At 41.0% G+C, this 20,078-nt stretch overlaps 1 protein-coding gene across 2 annotated transcripts in view; it reads right to left on the bottom strand.

Moving 5' to 3' along the window:
• Nucleotides 1-20,078, bottom strand: part of LOC124163280 (transmembrane protein 198) — a 190,101-nt gene that overhangs the window by 120,692 nt on the left and 49,331 nt on the right. The window contains exon 1 of one of the 2 annotated variants that reach the window (XM_046540075.1): nucleotides 7,213-7,580. The exons of the other annotated variant lie outside the window; for it this stretch is intronic. The gene's annotated coding sequence lies outside the window, so the exon portion shown is untranslated. Of the gene's footprint in view, nucleotides 1-7,212; nucleotides 7,581-20,078 lie in introns of those variants that run through there. 2 annotated transcript variants of the gene reach the window in all.

Here is a 20,078-nt window from a genome sequence, read left to right as displayed (position 1 = left end):
GGTTTTATTTCCATCGTGTCGCTGTCGTTACCTCGAGCAGAGATTAAAACTCATTGAACCATTCATTTGAAAGCCAAAAATCTTTCCAAATGCAACCATTTGTATTCGGAAATAGAGAATAAGCCCCGTGGGCTGGGAGAATGCATTCAGTCCCCGCGATGAATCCAAGTGCTTCTAGATCATTTAAATATCGTTAACTATCCACAATACCTGCTAAAATAATTGCTGACATTCTCTTTAAATTCTCCTCAGTAAATTCATTCGAGAGCCGTCAAGATGGCAGAGCGCAGGGCAGCCATGATGATTTATCACGGTAAAAAGTCCATTGATTTCAATATGCGAGGCGGGTTAGGATGGGAAACTTTACAGGAGCTGATGAATCTGAATCACTTTTCTGATGGCGGTTGTAAATTACGCAATTAGTGATATTATATCAACAGAAGGAGTTTTGATGAAATTTTAGGTAACGATTAATAACGATTTTCGGTGAACTTCCTGGGATTCAGCCTAGAGCGAAGTTCGGCCACGATTGAATTCGTAGCACCAGTTTTTCACTATGCTGCATTTTGATGCTTCAATACCGTACAAGGCTGTAGGCCCTTCGATATAATCTTATCTTGATAATCCAGCTGGAAAGTATGAAAAATAATCGCACGAAATGTTTCGCGCATCAATTCCATTTGTTCCCCGAGATGAATTTTACAAATTAGGTACTGCAACCAACAAAAATCGCAAACAACTGAAAAATAATTACAAGGTTTTACAATGTTTACATTATTGAAAGGTTTTGTTCAATAATGTCAACCTTCCAATACAAATGTCCTGTTTCACCAAGCAACACTTATTGTTTTCGAGGACAAAAAATAAAAATAGCAACCCTCGTAATAATAATAAAGAGCCAAAGAAGGTCTGTGAACTCGAAACCGTTAATATGTCAATATTAAATGTTTTCCAGAACTATTAAAATATTAATGGGAAAATATCATAATTAAAATTCAAATAGAATGCATTACAATTAAATACAACAGATCATTGGGTGATCTAGTTTAAAATAAGCCGTTATCGCACCTAAGTACGACCGTTGAACTCGTATACTGATGCGGGCGTCAAGGAACTACTGTTGAAACCGTTTGCCCAACACTCAGTTGCGCTGAAGTACATGCTTAATGTTTCCCGATATTGATTGTGACTTTTATATAATTTACTGTTTAAGTGGATTTAAGCGTTGCTCTGATAATGACCGCGTCATTAGGAAGGTTGCAGGAATTCATGCAGAATCGGGATGGAGCTCCTAAGACGAAATGTGTCAAAATGAGTATCTATATTTGCCACTTCCCAATCCCTCCTTATGGTGCAAATGACCTCAGTCGCCACTGAATACCAAGGGATCGAGTGAATGTTTAGAGACGGACGTTGCGTCGAGGTTTCCGTCGAAACAATTACGACAGACTTCGTGGAAATGACAGAAGTGGATTGAAGAGTGCATGACTGGAAAAAGCTGTTCTGGTAAGTTCCCACTGAGAAGCGAGGAATGTGACCCAGTTTGATCCCTTTCGGAACTTGTACTAAATACATTGCCTCCGACAACGTATCGAATGCATTGTGGATCCGTATGAGGGAATGTTAGTCACTGAATCGGAGCTCGTGCGACGAATATCATTGAAAGGTTCGTAAAAGGACTCTATGACCATTCGATAAGCGCTCAGAGTCGTTGCAGCAACAAGATTGAAAAAAGCATTCGCACAGAACGCTTTACAATAATTACTATATCTTTATTGCTTTTGGACCTCCGATTAAGCTTTCATTGGTCCTTGCAACACGGGATGCAGCACATACACCCTTACATCGAAAGCTAATTTGTTTAACGGTATGAATGTTATGGTTACATGAAATGCCATGAGAAAAAAATCCCCCGGATCGGGAATCGAACAACGGGTCTTGCGGATTATGAATTTTCCTAGTACTTCTAACAGCGTTTTTTGCATTTTCTGCATCTGCATAATCTACATCCTAGCCACCTACAGGGTGTTTGGCAGGGAGTGATCGATCAACAGCATGAAGCATGCAATTGGATTCCCACATGCACATCACACGTTCCAAAAAACGTCACGTATACTAACAAATTATGCTACCACACGCTGTTGGAAATAATAATAAAATTCAGATATATGCAATAAGTTTTACACGAGTAGGTAGGTTAAACTACAAGACACCTAATCTATATATGAGTTCTAACGCTGCCGTTATAATCTCTTAATGATCGTGGAAAAAAAGACATTCTAACTCTGTCTGTTCTACAGCCTATCTGTCTTATTTTATTTATGTATATGATCTGATCTTCTATTTTCATAGGCAGACTGCCTTCTTGAGTAGGGTATAGTAGATTATGCGTCATATGCACCGTACGTGTTGCGTAGTGCATATTATTGGAAGTATAAATTTCAATCCTCTGGTGCATGTTGGTGATGGCTCACCCCCTGCCAAACACCTCTGTTGAAGACTTACAGGGTAATATGCGGATGAAGATGCAGGCTTTCCGGGCCACTGCACAGACCACTACGCTATCCAGGTTCCTGACTTCCCACGGCGCTTGTGGTGAGACTCATGGTACTAGATGCCCTAGCGATCCATCAAGAATGGCAAAGCGAGGGAGAAAGGGCTTCATTGAAGCCATGATCAGATGAGAGCCTCAAACCTGCGCTAATGCCCTTTCCATCACTCCAAACTTGCATGGATATGCTTTCATCAATTACTAACCGTTAGTAAAATTAAGCTTTATATATACATGCTCGTGTAGCACTTCTGGCTTGTAAGGAGTGATTCATGCTTTATTAGAACGAGTATATCCATGCATGAAGATTATCTAAGCTAGAGCGAGTTATCCGCTGGAAAGCGAGATTTCACAGCACAGACTTGCTAGTTCATATCGTGGGATTCACATATCTTTCAGCTGCACTTACTAACGTATACCGTTTGTGCAAAAGAGGTAATCGACACTAATACAGAGACTAAGCTGTCGCGAAGGGATGACTGCATTATTGTCTGTGGAACAATCCACAAAACTTGAATGGTAAACGGTTTCTGGGTCGAAGCTGAAGTACCGCACCGGTGATGCCCAGAATATAGCCTGAAATTACTTATCAAAGTTTGGAGTTTTTCTCAGGCAGCTTCTCTTAATGAGCACTGAACGAGTGAGAACTGAACGAGTTAATGAGCCGAAATTTAATTAATATATTCCACCAACTCATGAAAAATGGGCAGCAAATCTCCGTGTTTTCTTTTTCATTAATTTTGAAATTATGAGTTAATAGTTCAGAGAGAATGATATTTTTTCACACCGTTAGGTAGTATGGGTTTTTTATGATTACGTCCACAGGCTAATTCGAGTATTTTATGGTAGAAAAAGTTATTTCAACTGCACAAAACTGATTCAGAATTGACGGTCGCAATGCGAGGAAATCTTTATCCAAATTTTACGGGAAATGTGATTTTTCTAGACATTTCTGTAATTTTCCAACCCATTCCATGAGTTTGAAGATAAAATAAATTTCCATTATTCTAGTTTTTCCAGGAGAGTCCCCGCCCAACTTGAGAAATAACCTGCAGAGACAGTTCAAGAGATCTGCACATATGAGCACCATTTGGTTGCGGCAACACGACGTAGCCTTTAATTAAAGGGGAAGGTAGAAACATAAAGAATGAAATATTCTCATTCCGTTTCACGCTCCCAACTCCCAGTGTTTTAACGTATCTTCCATCTCCGGTCTGAACGGAATTGAGAAAATTGAGATGGTGGGAATGACACTTTTGAGAGATATAAATTGCTTCCTCGTCGTCTGACGTGATGGCATTTTTTCTCACGTTTCGGGCACGATTTAAGGATAAATAAAAATCCGTCATTCCTTTGGCTCCCACATCAGTAACTTGGGATGTCATTCTTTGATGACAATGGAGTCCGAGTAAGCAACCGAAATTCACGACGGATCAAAAATGTTTCCCGAAAAAATTAAGTGGTTACACCTCTGCTCTTGTCGCAGAGGTCGAAGAGTAAAGATTATTAAATCATTTAAACATCAGAATCTAGCCTAAAAGGATATTATTCCTTTTTCTATTGCATGTTCCTATCTCTTTCTTTCCTTACCAGTGAATTTATATGTATGTTTACGCTTAAGGCGTCGTGTGAATGAATGAAGTGGTTTGTATAAATATTTTTCTTGTCGAGCACTTTATTACTAATCGGTAAAAACAAAATTGCGAAACAATGCGCTGCTGATAATAATACCGTGATAAGAACACGTATACGCAAAATACATGGTATTGCGAAACAACGGGAGCGTGGTAGCGTAGTGGGAAGCGCTTTTCTTCTGAAAGAGGGATTCTGGGTTGAAATCCTTGGTGAAGCATTCGGACACCCCAAAACGAAATTCTCCTTATGCGACGTGGACTAGTGAAAGGAGCTGGCCCCCCTATCCTGAATGTGTGAAATTCATACCCCTATACTTTAATTCGGGGTGAGCTCTACCCTCAAACAACCAAACCAACCATTGAGTTGAATCGCTGAGTGAGTGTGTTATTCAGAGTAGATGACCGTATGCTATGGTCATTTACACCATGTGGTAGGGAGATAAACCTGGTGTCGGCATTAGCATGCTCTTAACGGATGGCGCCAAGAGGACCACTGTTTAACGCCCTATGCGACGGACGGAGGACTGTACACTGTACAGTACCTACTCCCCGAACAGGATACGTCCCAAAGATTTGATCGTAGCTCGGATTGGTCGTAAGTCGGAAATGTCATATGCATTCACGTATTAAATCACCAAGGTATTAATACAGGTATTTAATCAAAGGTAAGGGAGAGGAGAGGAACCCGGCGTCGGCAGTAGCCTACTTTGAACGACAGGCGCCAAGGGGACCACGGCTTAACGTCCCACCCGACGGACGGCGTGCTGCACTTGAATTACCCTCCAGAAAGCATTCAAGCAGGGATCGGGCAGTCATAGCCTCACCGGGATTTGACCCCGGGACCACTGGGTGGGAAGGCAACATTCTAACAACCACGCAAACCCCAAAGAGACCGTAAAATACAATCGTCGCATTTTCAAGATGAAATATCAGGGATACATCGAAAGTAAGTTTTGAAAATAATTTTGGTTGGAACTTCAGATAGTTATAAGTCAGACGGTCGAAGGTACCATTGGGTCGAATAACCTACCCTCAAAATCCATGGATATTCATTTGCTGACATTGCTAGGAACCCTGGTCGGGAAGGAACATATTTCTCAAGCCAAAAATATGGAATTCAACGCAGGGCACCACATCCAGTGGTTTCGAAGTCAGTTGATCAATAAATTTATTTCCAATTTAAGACGTACAAGAAAAGCCTAACGAAATGAATGTACCGCCAAGCCTCTCATATTCGAGTTGATTTTTTTTATAAAAAGTGCAACGTTAGGCGAATGTTATGCCGAGTTGGGATGGAAATCTTTACAGGAGTATGGACCAAAGTATTGGTCAAATTTACTTAGTAAATTCGGAGATTTTTTTCTCAGGCGACGCGAAAAACATCCTTCGTTTACCGTCGCACTATGGGAGACGTGATCACGAGAAGAAAATTAAGGATATATTCTGCAAAACTGAGATTTCAAATATCATTCTTTCGGCGTCTAGCACGGATCTACCTGATGATTTAAGTTTTTTAAGATGAGCTAAGTTTTGCCTTAGCATGAGTGTGGTCGCATTTTTTGTTACTTTGCGTAAGATTTTTATGAACGTGTGGTGTGTATGTGGTAATCCTCTTCAATGCATCATAATGGTGATTGGTAATCCACAGCCAAACATCGTAGAGGTTGCTTGCAGGGTATTATATAGATGTAGACGTAGACATAAAGCGCATTTTTTTCTTGAAATCTTAAAAGAAAGCGAGAAGTTTAAGCAGAAAGAGGGTGCACACTCACTCATCTGTGTGAAATTCCCACCCTTTCCAGACAACTTTCACAATTTCCAGACTATGTGAAGAAGTGTATATACCAAGAATTCACTTTTTTTAAATCAATTTTTAATCAGGTGCAAATAATTATATATACCTTACTTCGCGCTCACGTACTCAGTTATTAAACCCGAAGATTAGTTTGGATATGCGAGGGTAGATCTCAACCCGGTCTTAGCCACAGGCGTGATAATGTCACATTTCAGTTTATATAAGGTTTTATTCCGTTCCCTGGGCCACCTACAACTTCAAGAATTTTAACTGGGGTTATAAGGATTTTCCCCGAATGGTACGGTATTTGGATGAGGCGACGGACAGCTGAGGTCATTTTCAGCTTGAATGAAGGGCAAGGCAAGGAAGGGTGGGATTTAATGCCGGCGACTGCATCAGCCTCTTCTTTACGGCAGGCGCCAAGGGTACCACAGCTTAACGTCCCATGCGACGGACGGAGAGTTGAGCTTGAAGTGTCTTCCACTCAAAACTCAAGCAGGGTTTGGGCAGCCCATGGAGTTTATATTACTTGAGTTGGAATTCAATGTGAACCAATCGTAAAATAAACTCACCAAGGTGGTACTATCGATTCTAAAATATTTATGGCCCCTGATAATTCGGTGCCGCGAAAAAAGCGCTCAGTTAAGCCTTTTGGAGATACAAATAGAATATAGCCCCTAAGTATCTTCTTAGAAATAAGGAAAACCACGCGCACACAACAGCAAAAGGTGCACATTGTTTGTGGTTACGCCCCGGACAATTCAAGAATAAATTAATTGTTGAATTAAATAGTTTCTGATTTCCATCACCCTTTCTCCAGGCTTTTGACTGACTAAATGATTAATAAGTAAATTATTTTTAATCTTTTAGAGACGGTTACGAGGAATGCACCGAAGCTAATGTATTGCGTGATGACTCACATCATTCTTCCGCATAATCGCAAATTTTACGCCACCGTCGTGGTTTGAGCCCGGGCCCACGCGCTGAGAAGCCGACACAATAGCCTCTGAAACAAAGCATTCATTCACGGGATCGGGCAGCCTCTGAAAAATCCTCGCCACCGCCGAGATTTGAAACCGGGTCCAAGAGAAGGGGGGAAGCTAAAATTCTGCCCGCCACATCAACCTCACTTCAGTCGGGATTCGAACCCGGTACCACAAGAAAAGCCTATTTAAATGTGCGCACGACCAAGCCTAGCATTGAAGAGCATTTTTATCTCGCAATCAACTCACCCGTCGTCGTCGTGGCAACTGGACCGCTTCCCGAGGGGACGGATGAATTGATCTTGCCGACGGCGACCGCTCTAGCCAACAGCCCTTCCTTCCTTTCCTCGCACAATATCCCACTCGGCCGATCACACTTGTCACACACGCACTGCAGTTAACTTTACCTATTCACTATCACGCACTCTCACTCACAAATATGCATGTTTTTATTTTACAACACGAGCAGGCGGCAATACCTTCCCTCAAGCCAACAACCACTCGCACTTTCGAGCGTCTCCTCCTTCCATGGGCCGGGCGCGCAAGGGCGAAATCCACGCACAGTCAAGAACGAAGCGTCAGGGCGTCGACCGCACGGGGACGAGGCCGAGAGGCGACTGGCGGACTGGCTCTGGCGACGGCGACGGCGGCGACGGCACTCCCATCTGGCGGCGGTGGCTGGACCTACCCCTCAGAGCCGTCTCCCGGGAGACCGCCCCTCCCACAGCCACCGCGTCACTGCATAAGTGGGGAGGGGTGGAGGGGAAATCCATCCCCCCCTCCTTTCCAGATGATCAGTGGTAGACGCAGGGGGGTGTGCGTGTGTTTGGGTTTGTGCGTCTCTTTCCTGCCAACCCTAGGTTCGATTCCAACCTGCGATGACATCCCCGTAAGAAATCCCTCCAGGAAATAATGCGTGACTGCTGAGGAAGCCACTTGTTACTTGCAGTCTTTATGGGCAGCTGTAATGCTGAATCATGCGGTTTATAAAGCCTCCATAACACCCTAATATTTTTGCACTGATAATAATTCAAATTCGCATAATTCATACCAATGAAAGAATAAAAATTATTCAACTTTGGTAGAAAGACATATTTCAGTGTAACAAGCCTGGTGGAGTAACTTGTAGCATTCCTGACCGGCATTTAGGAGATCATGGTTCGATTTCCAGCTTAGCCATATGATATTTTCAAGGTGAATTTTATCCTTTGTTTAATTTGCGTACACCAGCAGGTGCATCTTCTTAGTATCGTCTCATAGTTAAACCGACAGAAGAGTGTTCGTCAGGCCATTCTCCTCAGCTAACGGTTAACAATCCCTGCTAATTCATACCCTTTCTCCGCCCTCAGTTGCCGAGGAGACAGCAACGACCCTGGGAAACGCGGTTGCGATGCACCCCAAAATAACCGTTAGTTCAGGGTACGGCCGGCAGAGAAAACTCGTTTCTAAAGTTATAAATATCAGTGTAAATCTACTTCAATATCTATATAATGCCTAATAAGCCACCTCAAGGGTGTTTGGCAGGGGGTGAGTATACACTAGAGTGCCTCGTTTTGCCACATTTTTTTAGGAGCGAATCGTAATACCCGTTTGCGTACCTGGGTGGGTATTACAGATATGATTTTTTTTCAAAATCGGTTAATATGTTCTGATCGCCATTTGCTCTTGAAATTGCGAAATTTTTAACGAAAAACGTTAAAAATGTAAATAATTTACATTTTGTTGCAGCAGGCACTCATTTTTTCCAAAGGTGTATAGCATTGGTCTTTCCTTGATATTTTAGACCAAATACGTCAGCTCTATTCCTTTTAATTATCGAGAAAATGATCTTTTATCGTGTCCCCGAAAGCCGTTTTTGTGGGTAGGCAACCCGCAACACACAGTCTCTTTCTACTCTATACGTGCGATAAATGACGCGAAATAGAGGCGCTTTTCAGTCAAAAACGTGTAAATCATGAAGCTGTCAAGGGTAGTCACTAGGATAGGTGTATCCTCTTTTATGCCATCGCTAGCTATATTGACTATATTTTCGTGTAAGAATATGTCACTGAAGATAGAAATTATCATTCGGGATTCACTATGACGGTTTTATGTCCCTAAGGGTCAAATTCACCTCCCTTGCGATCAGAAAAAGTAATTATTTACTATGATCCAGCAAATGTAGAGCTCCTCGGTCACCTATCCAGAGAAGCTAGCCATGTGACCCACAGCCCATCACGTGGAGGTGGCTGCACCTTGGGCTCCTCCGCTTCCTCTACCCAACCAACCAACCAACGTAATGCTTCGGTATGTTTTTGGAAGAGTAGCAAGTGTAGCCTTCATTTCTCCGCGATTGAAATGGCACTGCTTAAATACCTAAATGCCATTATGATGATAAAAAAATTGTCTCATGTCTATGCTTGCTGCAATTAAAATTAATGAAAAACTTGAGACCGTGTGATCACAATGAAGACAACTGCCATGACGAAGCCCCGAACCCTGGCCCCCTGGGTGGGAATCACGTACGCTACCATTACCCCACCTAACCCGATTTTTGAGCACTGGGAAATTTTACAACTATATACGACTTGTAAAAAAATACCGCATGAAAATTAATTAATTACAGCCAAACTAAGGCTCATTCAACGGAACCACTACTAGTTCAGAGATGTGTTCACCATTCCGAAGGCCATAAAAAATACGGCATTGAAAAAGGTGGAGCAAGGTACGTGGTCTCCCCTTGTAAGTAATGGAGTTTAAACTAATTTTAGCACTGTTCACAATCGAAAAAACTTCATTTGTTAAAAAAATACTTTGTAAAATCATGATTTTTCAATATTTTGTTTTCTTTTATAAAGGAAAATGATTGTGCTTTTATGTTTCGACCCCACGGACCTCCCCCCCCTGGCTACGCCACTGGTGCCAACGCCGGGATTTGAACCGTGACTCACAGGGTGGAAGGCCCACTATCCAGCCACCAATCTACTCACTAGAGGTTACACTTCCTATAATATCTTAAACCCGTTGTCTACACTCTTGTGAGCGATTCCTGACCTCAAGGGCTGGTGATCCTACGCCATCTAGCATCGAATTGAGGATCCAACAGTTAACGCTAATATAAGCGAGAAACGTAAGCATCGTAAGCTTAATCATTGCTAAATCGTATAGAAAATAGAAATTTAATTAAGATACAACTATCTTTGTGATTTAGTTAAGCCAAGGAGTAGCTTAAAAGCGAGGACCAGATCGGAAGCGGTGCATGACGTCATCAACTCAAATGCAAAAGGATAAAAACCATTGATTTGTCGACGCAAATAGGCCCTCAAGTAAGCGATGAATGGAAAAATGTGCATCTCTTAAATTGTCAAAATCGCGATCATATAACACAATTCCTCTGTTTTTTATAAGGTGAACATTATTTAATTTATTATTTAATGGAGTTTCTTATGTGAGTTCCTTTCGGGAAATGATGCGTGGAAAACATTTTTCGCTCAACGTTTCCCTCCTCTTAATAGGAGCATTATCAAGAGAATGAGAGCAACGTTCTCGTCTCAAACTAATATTGGATTCGATGCCCATTGTTAGATCGATTTGTTAGACAACGGATCCTTAATAAGATGGAGACGATAGCGTTGTTCTCATTTTCTTGATAACGCTCCCATTAAGAGGAGTGAATCTTTGAGCGAAAAATGTTTTTCACGCAGCATTTCCCGAGAGAAACTTACAAGATAGATAAAAGAAGCTGCGAAAATCTTCTCACAAAATTTAAATGGAGTTTCTCAGAGAGATGCTACACTAATTTTTATTCTCCAATTCTCGGTGCACGTAGAGGCAGTGCATGACTTAAGCATGTCTGCATATGGGTGCTTTTCATTCATCCAATAGGCCGTTTTACACGGGGCACGGAGTTGCGCAGGTTAGAGCTGCATTAATTTCTAAAATGGCGTGAAATTGCGCGATTTCATGAACGAAATTAGTACTGGGGCTATTTTGTCATCTCACGTCCACGAATTCTCGCATGTGTTGTACCAATTCACGCTTTATACGACGATATTTTGACTGCACCATCGTTCACACTTCAGACTGTGCAAGCCCCGTGTTAAACGGCCTTTAAACATGTCCTGCGACTTCAAGACAACATTCCATCCCCTAAATCATTTCCGCAGTTTAGCGCTCTCCTGACATACCTGGGACGAGGTCGCGCTCGACCTATGTGCGGACTTTCCCTGCAAGCATGCATTTGGTCGTCCCTCGCTATAGCTGGACTGTTTTGAGCGACATGAACTGAAAAGGGAATCACGACCCACTTGCAGACCTTTGGTCATCTGCCTTCGTATGGTAAACGAAAGGCCATCCTAAGTACTTCCTACACCATGGGGCATAGTTGGGATTAACGATTTAAAAAAATCAATAGTTCAAATTTAATTTTATTTATTTTTAATTCAAAGATAAATGACCACACACAGCAGTGTTGCCATTTTATTGTTGCCAGGTGACAATACATAAATTTGAGGGAATGCAAACAATATGACAAGTAGAAACGAGAATCAAATTAAAAAAAAAAGAAAACGAGAATCGGCAGGAACAAGGTGGTTAGGTACGCGACAGATAGGAAAAGGAAAATCTTATAAAGGCTTTCAATGGAAGTGCAGAGGGGTCAATGCGTAGAGGGAGCGAGTTCAATAGAGAAGCAATGCGGAAGAAAAATGAACGTTTAGTGAGTGAATGTGCATGGTAATGGAAAAGTGGATTAGGGGATGAGAACGGGTGGAGCGGGGTGGAACTTTGAAATTGATAAAAGAGAGCAATAAAGTGCGGTCGATGGTGGAATTGGGAATCTCATAAATAAGTTTTAAACCTGCTCTGACATGAGTGTATGGCCGGCGAGATTAGGGATGGGGTGAGTAGCGTTGGTGAACATGTTAAGTAAACCTATTTTTTATTATTTTAGCAAATAAATTGCTGGCGCAGTCCAGGTATGATAGTTTATGGAGAGATTGACCAGATGAGACAGGAATAGGTCATAATTGGAAGAATCAAATAATTAAAATGATCGAATAAACTCGTAAGTAGTCGCATCGCGTCGGGTAGGTATATTTGATCCCATCGTTTTTTTAATGATTAAAATTTTCATTCAGTTAAATATTTTAGTAATTTTCGTCCCATGCAATCTCAAAACATACTCTTCTCTTTCTTATAATGCCATTATTGTTCACAGATATAGCATTTTGAATCATAATTTAGCGTTTTTCCCGTTTATTAACCCGCCGTAGAGCGGTATTTTTCAAGACACAAACACCCGACGCGAGTGTTTGCGTCTTGAAAAATACCGCTCCACGACGGGTCGTGAGCATTTGTGGTAATATGAAATAGTTGCGAAGATTTCTGTGGTGGATCGATACTTCTACTCCTTTTTTTGCTATTTCTTTTCGTCTTCTTATGAAAACATTATAAAATACTTCTTTTTGATTATTACTAGATCCTACCTATCCTCCTAATCGTGTCTCCATTATTTCTTTAAAAATTAAAGTCTGGGTCAACATTCCCCTTACGCGAGTAGCTACGTAAATTTGTCTCACACGACTACTTACGAATATGCAATTAATTACTTGGACACCGGTAATTAATTGAATTAAAAACATGAGGAAAGTGCATAAAGAACTTCAAAAGACCATCAGCCAATCGGATGACTCCTGAGCCTTATTGTTATTCTCACCAAACGGTCGATTCGGTTCAGTATGAAATTGGACATTCAGACAGTGACACGCCTAGAGTAAGGAGGACTAGTCGTTTTCTGAAACGTCGGCCAATGCGACTGAATTAACCTGGTGCAGAGCTCGAGAAGAATAGGGTGGTTTCCTATTATTTTTTATTGCCTAATTCGAAAGATTATTACTCCTGGAGTACGTATTTCACGCTTTTAGATTTTTAAATGACGATATCTATTTTTCGCGATTAAATGAAAAGTGAAAATTTTCAAGCGGGCGAAAACGCGATGGCTAAGTATGAATGCTGGGAAAAACTCCGTGTGTCGTCGTTCTGGTTCCCGCAGCAGCCATGTGAATCGACCTTGGTGTGAGACCTATGAGTGCCGCTACTATGCAGGCTGCTATCAGGAAGCAGAGTACCCTGCTAGCCGGTAGCGCTTGGGTTAAATTAGAATTATTAATACCTTATCAAACGAAGGAAACTTTCCGACCATAGGCAGTTTTAATAGGTGATTATTACGAGATGTTTCCCTGAGCTCTGTGCCTCATGCATGCATTGGTAATCTCTGACGATGTAAAACTCCTGACTACTACTATAGCATCTAGGTCCCTGTGACGTCACGTGGAGCGGCATCGCATGGGCGCCAATCTGGCCTTTTTCAAGTGAGGTTAAAATTCACCATTAACATTCGTATAAACTGGGATTTCTAAAGCCAGATAATTTGTACATTATGAATACACTAATGGTGGGTAACGATTCAAAATCAATGCTTTTCGTTTTCTTTGATGAAGGAAACTGCCCTATTCCTGATTATTATTCACCAGGAAAACTTTAAATCGTTCAGCAAAAATTTCTTAAAAATATTACCAAACACCTATTCCTCGCATCAAATCTTTGTTGTTAATAATTGTTGAAAACGGCCAGCCTGCACTGGGGCACAGAGCTACAATACAAGGGTAATCACGGTAAGTGTTATATGTATACATTTATTCTTTAACATGCGGGTGAACAGTCACTTTCTCCGTGCCTTTATTTGAAGTTGTTCTCGCTCCAATGCGCAATGTTTTCTCCTCCGCGTCGGACGTTGTCTCCTCGAATCCGGTCTTCCTTGGCCTTCCCTTATTTGGGGAACGTGGGGGCGAGGATTGTTGCCTGGGCGACGGAAGGACACATTTGCGCTCTTCCGGAAAACATTCGCCATTTCAAATGGTGCCTCATTCCCAACGGCCGGATTATAGAAAAGTTAGCAATAAATTATGCCTTCATACCAGGGATGGCGTTAGGATGTGGGTGGCCCGGAGCTGATACGGAAATGATCGTTCATTTGTTCATCTTTTATTCACAAATATGTTACTTGCATTTTCTTTAGCGGAGCACGTCAGTGATCACGGTGAAGAAAATATGAAGTTATAGCGTTCGAATTCTTTTATCTTCATCAAGGTCTGTCTACACGGTAAATTATCCCGTACGAGTTAATGGCTAAATTTATGAATGCGTTAATGAAGACGAAAATGCACCGTGTAACCACCAAAATTTTGCAAATGCATGCGCATAAAATAGAACCAGCTCTAATTTGGTTAATGCATTCGTACATGCTCCGTTCCGGTCCACGAAAATCGCTCATGCATTCCCAAATTAACTCGTACTTGTTTTATAGTATAAATATGCCGTGTAAACAGGCGTGTACAGCTGTCGTGGAATAACATGAGGCATTGGTAGAAACTAAAAATCGTCCACAAGTACATGTGGCGCCACTAAATTGTAAGAAGGGCCGAATTAAGGATGTGGATGGTCCGGAGCCCATTGTGGTGGGAGGCCCACTTTTTTAAGATGCTGCAATTTCTAACGTAATAACAGGTAATGCAAGAAACACAATTTTCAGCAAATTTATTAACAATATAATGACAGAGCTTGTATCCCGGTCAAATTAGCCCAAAAAATAGGGATACCCTTACATAAATTCCCAACAAGTTTCAAATTCCTAGCTCATAAAAATTGTTTTTGAGGTTTTGGCCAGCTTTTTTAGATTCTAGCCTACTGTGCGACGTTTTTACGGCTGCCTCTGCCATCATCCTCAGGGCAACGGTTGTGGAAAATCTTCTATTGCTACTGCAGCCAAGGAATACGAATTATTCATGGTGAAACAAAACCAGTACTATTCCACAAACTTTTTATTATTAGCTGTCAACTAGTTTCGACGTTTATACCGTCATTATTAAGACCAAATTATTATTTTTTTAATTCTTTAATTAATATGAGCATTTAGATATTTTCCAGCCGCACTTGAAAGCTATCATCTTCCCGATATCCAAACGACCGTGTCCGTTTTTTGTCTTCTGTCCTGCTCAACTCGTTAAATTGCTCCACCTGCTAAAGTTCGTGTGCTTACACTTTGTCATACCTCTCATTCCTTGCACTCAAATACGTGTAAAACTGCAGAACTAGATCTTAATTGAGTAAATGTGATAATATTATTTTTCATGAAAATTCCCTTTTCTTTCCTTCATGGCTGTTCCTTTAAGGTTTTCTGATACGCTTCTCGTCATGCAACTCTCCACGCCAGTTGAAACAGCACTACAGTAAGACCTCAACTTAAGGACATTCGAGTTACGAACTTCCATAATTACGAACATTCCTGTCCAATAGACAATATTGAAATTTCCGATGAAGTTGAAGTTGGCCGATGCGACTGGCAGTGCAACGTAGAGATCGCACTTTGGACCTAACGCGTGCGACAAATTTTAGCCAGATTACAGTTATTTTCAGGATATTTTCGGGGGCACGCGCTCTAAAATATCACTTTAAAGAAAGCGTAACTAATTATGACTGCTAATGTAAAGAGAAAATCGTGACAGATAGTGAATCACGCATTAATTTTAGTACTCAATGTAATTATTCTATGAACTCAAGTGTTTGTAACGGATAATTTCAGCTGCCGTATCTTGTTGAGGTAACATGGTCTGAATAAGGTCTCATCTTGTTCATGTGTCGAGTGCTTATAAAGCAAAGTTCATGCTTGCAGCCAAGAGTGCCGCGATAGAAGTATGCTTATCATGGGGACGTTGATGAAATGTTTGGAGAATAATAGAGTGGTCAGTGCTGATAGAATCAGCCTAGATCCTTCAGAGGAAGCAGATTTCCAATTGAACTCCCCCACACCTAAGACAGGCCCCGCCTTATTTTCATTGCCGCTTGAAATCGATTCAATGATATACGAATCGCTATCGAATGGTGATGACGCAATATATCTTAGACGCAATGGCGATGCCTTCATTCATTTCAGTTATATTTCATAAATCAAAAAATACTATTTTCTGTCAATAAATCCGTATATTAGAGCTATGAAGCGTTAACGAAGAGCGAAATTAATCAATGATACGCTTGTTTTTTTATTAAACTCATAAATGCTTTTTACTTAATAGTTCTCTTCACGTCGTGTACGGATGGCGAGAATTTTCGTCATTTTTTCCCGAGCTTTATGGACGGATGTCAAAAATTCTCGTCATTCAGGCGCGTCAACTAATGTTGCATATATTTTAAGCATACTATAGGTATTTGGAAATACGTTATCAGTTGTTGCTCGTTACTTATTATAAACAGGCGTATCGTCAGGTTTGATTGGGTCAAGTTATATTTTAAGCATAAGCTTTTTAACCCTGTTTAAACCAAAGGCAGTTCGCCCAAATCGACACATACTTTTAACCTCAACACTTCTACCCAGGGTAGACGTTCCCCTGCATGAAAATACCCCCCGGTACGCAACGTGTTAAGACGGCTGATGCCGTTTTTAGTTATATGCCTTGCCGATAAACCACATTTACAAATGATTTTTACTGTAAAACAAACACTAGAACAGTCGGGTTTGGGCTGAAATGGAATAAATTGATAATTAAGGTTGATTTCATTGTAATAAACAACCGCAACAAGGAAAAGCATGTTATCGTGGCGCCTCAGAGGTAGTGAGTGATAGGAGGATAGAAGAGGGGACTGTGCAACTCCCCTACACCCAAACTAGCACTGCATTGTCTTCATCGCCGCTTGAAAGCGACTCAATGATATACGAATCGCTATCGAACTTACACGCATTAGTGATACCTTCATTTATTACTAGTTATATTTTATTAATTATAAAATGCCATATTCTGTTAATAAATCCGTAGTTCAGAGCAATGAAGTGTTAACGAAGAGCAAAATTAATCATTGATACGCTTCATTCCTCCCTGTGGATATTTGGCTGTAGTAGTATGGTAGTATGGCTGGTTAGCATATGATGCCACAAGCAGTCCAAATCGTGAGCACAGCGCCACACTCGGAGAGCGAAGCCCGGACTTACAAAAAAAAAACATTGATGCGCTTGTTTTTTACTTAAACTCACATATTATTGGCTTAAATATTTTTCTTACGACGCCTGATGTCTTTTTTTTAATCGTATGCCGTGTTGTAAACTACATTTTACAATGATTTTTTTACTTTCAATGAAACACCAGAACAGTCGAATTAAGACTAAAATTGGATGAACTATTTATTATTAGGGATGGACGGATCCAGGATTTTTTTCGGATCCGGATTCGGATCTGATCCTTGATTTTCGGAGCCGGATCTTTCGGATCGGATATTTTCGGATCCAAATGCATTTTCAAATTCCTGACGCTGAGATTCCCCCGATGATTGTTCAATCTCTTGGGAAGAGTCGCACTATGTGCCAGTCGTATTTTGACTTTTTCATTTTCCACGGCTGAAATTCTCCTACATAACCTCTGCGAGACCTTTCAAACAAAACAGTTCGTGAGTATAGGACAAGAATCGTATGGGACGGCGCATTCGAAGAGAGAATCGGAACTCTTTCAACCCTTATGGAGAGTTACATTCACTGAAGCTATTATTTAAAATTTCGGATCCAGATCCGATGTCTTCCGCAACTTTGGATCCGATGAATCCGACGAAGGGCAATATCTGCGGATATTTGGATCCGAGGTATCCGATCCGACCATCCCTATTCATTATCGTTGATTTATTGCGATAAACAACCTCAACATGGAAAAGCATGTTCATCGTGGCGCACCGCAGAGGTAGTGATTGGAGGGTATTAAGGTAGGCAGTGCAGATAGAATCGAAGTCGATCTTTCTGAGGAAGTGATTTTTCCAAATCAACAGCCCCATACCGCCCCCGCCCCCGCATTTTAATTGTCTTCATATCTGCGGAATTGCCGCTTGAAAGTGACTCAATGATATACGAATCGCAATCGAACTTAAGACTCAGTTGTGATATGCGGACAATACAAGTGCTTTCGCAATTTATTTATAAAAAAAAACGCGCTAGTATACATAGCGATAATAACATCAATCGTATTGAGCAAGGAAGTCTCATCTCTCCATACCAGACACCACATCATTCAGAAGCACCGCAAACAAAGAGCCACAAACATATATTTACAGCCATCTGTCTTTCTTCTTTTCTCGACGTAAATCGGCTGTTACCGCACTGGATTCGTGAAGCGTGACTCTATCACTCCGTTAGCATCGTGCGCTAAGTATGATTTCCCATATCGCGGTAATTTATATCAACATATCGATGGTAATTATTCAATTTCTCTGATAATTAGTCCAAATTCACGTACTTCAGTTCGAAGAAGTGACGTGACTATTGGGGATAAGGTTATAGATCCCCCTAAAGCCTCTTGGAAAAAAAATATCTAAACCTAGATTGTCTAGATTAAATTTATAATAACTGAATCTGCTTAAAGTTAAATTTTAAATGCCAAAATGATGTAAAATGCATTTCCATGAATGCCATTTTTCAAAACTTTCCTGGACTCACCGTTGCTTGGCAGGGGGGGGGGGTCGCCCGCCCAGGCACTCCCATCCCCCTCCCCAAAGCATATTCCTAGTTACACCCACAGGTAGATACTTCTATGTGTATGTTATTATTATTATTCTAAGGGCGGTTTTCTTAAAAGGTATATAAATATTTCCGTCACCACCTAGTTTTATTCATCAATATCATCATCATTATTTCATTTTCATTCATTCATTCATTCATTTTCTTTCGTTCAAAGTCTTCTCCATCGCCCTTCCACTCTTCGAGGTGAAGGGCCGCGCACCGGGGAGGTCCGCCGAAGGGGCTGGTTACCCCATCCCTCCGAGCGGCGATGCCCCAGTAAGACTCCGCCCTTATTATTGTGCTCTTTCTTCTATGGCTCCATCCTCATGTTCAGTATTAGGTATCCGGCTTCCGTGTCTTCCACCTCACACAGGACGCCGCCCTGACACCACGTATGTGTATGTATCTGTGGTAACGCCGCTGGTTCGGAGTAGCCTTCCCAGAACACCCTTTACGACTCCAATGCACCAGCATGAAATAAGAAGATATTTTATTTTGATTTCTTTACCGATTCATTCTTTATTTCTTCATCCAACATAAAATCCCGATTTCCAAACCTCCAAGTTCGTTTTCCTCTAATGTGCTGATCAACTATTCACAGTGCTACACATTCACAAGTTCGTATACAATTAATTTCATGCCAAGCCTCATATTTCTTGCTCGCAATGCCTTGCGAAACTGCGGAACTTTAGTATTAAGCCTCAGCAAGGGTTTTCGAAGGGTTTCCCTTTAATTTTTTTCATGCATTTTCTTCACGTTTTTTTAATACGCTTCGCTCCATTTAACTCTTCCCTCGAGTGATAAACAGCACTTCTTCACAGAAACCTGGATATAATGTATCCCCAACTTACATTGTGTCCAAGAGAATCGCAAATCTCGCGATAAAATTTAAAAAAACGGGATAAATACCATTTGTTTCATATAAAGTGTCTTAATTGGCAGTTTAGGGAATAATGTATACGATGTGATCATGATGGTTACACCCAACCAAGAACGAAACTGTATGACGCTCCGAAACAATATGTACAAAGTTCAATAGCGTTCACATTTCACAAAATTTATCACTGCTATTTTAATCAGTAAAGTTATTTAAGTGATCAAATCTTAAAGCATGTGTAGCTCAGCGGCGCATCTTAGAAGTTCTTAATTATGACGGCGATTGAATCAATTATTTCTGAGTATAAAAGATAGAGTCTCCGGCTTAATTCTGTGGAAATGTTAATATTTAACATAGTGAAATCACTTCCCTTCTTAGTCTTAGTTCCCCACTCTTTTATTTAGACTGACCTCGGTTTCAGCATTCAACGTCACTTTCAATGCATTGGTAATGCCATTTTCAAGGTATGAAAACAATTTATGTGCCGTAATCTTGGTCGATCGAAATATATGAGTATGGGGATAAGACATAAATATTTCATTGTTTCTGAGTTGAAAGCTAACGAAAACGGCACTTCCTGCATAGTGATAGAAAACTTGATTTCGATTGGAATCGAAAATCTTATGTTAAATGCCTAAGTTCGAGGAAATTGAGATCAATCATTGATCT

This window comes from Ischnura elegans, chromosome 8 (assembly GCF_921293095.1).
Source record: "Ischnura elegans chromosome 8, ioIscEleg1.1, whole genome shotgun sequence".
Classification (NCBI taxonomy): domain Eukaryota; kingdom Metazoa; phylum Arthropoda; class Insecta; order Odonata; family Coenagrionidae; genus Ischnura; species Ischnura elegans.
This window is presented reverse-complemented; position numbering and strand designations above follow the sequence as displayed.